We start from the raw sequence: 1,667 nt of genomic DNA, 5'->3' as shown, positions 1-1,667 counted from the left end.
CAACCTGATCCTGCCCATATTCTTCAGCCTGATGAAGCTGAACTCGATGAGACTCTCAGTTATTTTGAGCAGCCTATTCAGATTCTCAATTGCAAAGATAAACAGCTCAGAAACAAGACTATTCATTTGGTTAAAGTTCAATGTAAGTCGACATGGCACTGAAGAAAGCAACTTGAGAGACTGAATCAGATAGATGAGACAAAGATTTTCCAGAGTTGTTTCATTGATGTTAGTGTCTTATTCCTGTATTTCTGTTATTTCATTATCTTAAGCGTATACAGATTTGCTTATGAATTTCCGATTACGAACTCATGCCTTAGATGGGGAGATAAATGTAAGGCCCGAGATTATTTAATTTTTAATCCGAGAATATTTAATCTTGGAATATTTAGATTTTAGAATTAAATTCTAGAATATGTCTTAAATTAATTAGGATTTAAATTGAATTAAAATGAGTTTATCCTGGGGACTAGAATTGCAAAATAGCCAAAATTTCAAGAAACTAAACTACAAATATGTTATATATATTAACATTTCCACTTGATTTATAACATAAACAACGTGCAAACATATCAGAATAAAGGGAAGAGGGAAGATCAGCAAGGAAGAAAAACACCATTTTCAAGCCGTTTTCAAACTCTGATAACATTGCAATCCGGCCTTCAAATTTCAGAAATCGAATATATATCTGCGATCACCTCTCCGAGAGCTATGTTTTGGTACAAGTGCCATTCATTGTTCTCAATATTTGTTTTTATGTGGACGATGGTTTTTGATTTTTTCTTTGATATATGCATCTATGAGATAGTATATTGACTATGTATTTGAAGACGGTTCAGTAAAAGATTGTTGTTCGGATTTGATATGATTTATTGAAGCAAATTCAGAAATCCTTGCTTTTCTGAAATTTAACTGAACGTGCATGTATATTGCTGATATGGTTAAAGATAATGGTGTAGTTGGGTTGGTATATTACTTTGGATATTGTTTCGGTTGCCGTTTCATTAGCCGTTACGCCGTCGATTTCAGAATTGCTACACTTTTGAGCCTATTGGATTCCCTATGCTTAGATTGGGACTGTTTAGATGAGTTTGTTGCTCATTATTATTCCATCTTCAGCTTTGGGATCAAAATTGTGTGTGAGCCGAGACACAGGTAGCCTTCGAACCGAGAAAGAGTTGAACTGTATGATTCCACCGGACTCTCCCATCCATGACCCAACTTTCTTATGGATGATTTGGCATCAGGGGTTTGCCAGTGGATGAGGTGCTCCAGCAGCGGGGTTTCTCCCTTGTGTCCAAATGCCAGTGCTTGTTGAGATGTCGGAGACATTCAATCACATTTTCCATCGACGGTCCCCATCGCCCGCCTGTGTGGCAATTTCTTTAGGGGCTTTCTTTAGAGTTCGCATCCCTGCCACTGAGAAATTTAGTCTGTTTCATCAGTGCTTGGAAAAGGGGTCGCGAGTGGTCTTCCGGGGGGTAATGTGAGGGAATTCATTCCTTTTGGTCGTGCTTTGGTTCCTCTGGACTGCACGCACTGATACTAAGGCACCGTCACTTACCCAACTCTGCGGAGAAGGTTAAGTTCCAATTTTGTCCCTTATTTGAGACTTGCTCATTCCGCAACTGTTATCAACCCCGTCTTTGGCTGGGGGCTTTGCAGGC

This window comes from Henckelia pumila, chromosome 4 (genome assembly GCF_033568475.1).
Source record: "Henckelia pumila isolate YLH828 chromosome 4, ASM3356847v2, whole genome shotgun sequence".
Taxonomy (NCBI): domain Eukaryota; kingdom Viridiplantae; phylum Streptophyta; class Magnoliopsida; order Lamiales; family Gesneriaceae; genus Henckelia; species Henckelia pumila.
This window is presented reverse-complemented; position numbering follows the sequence as displayed.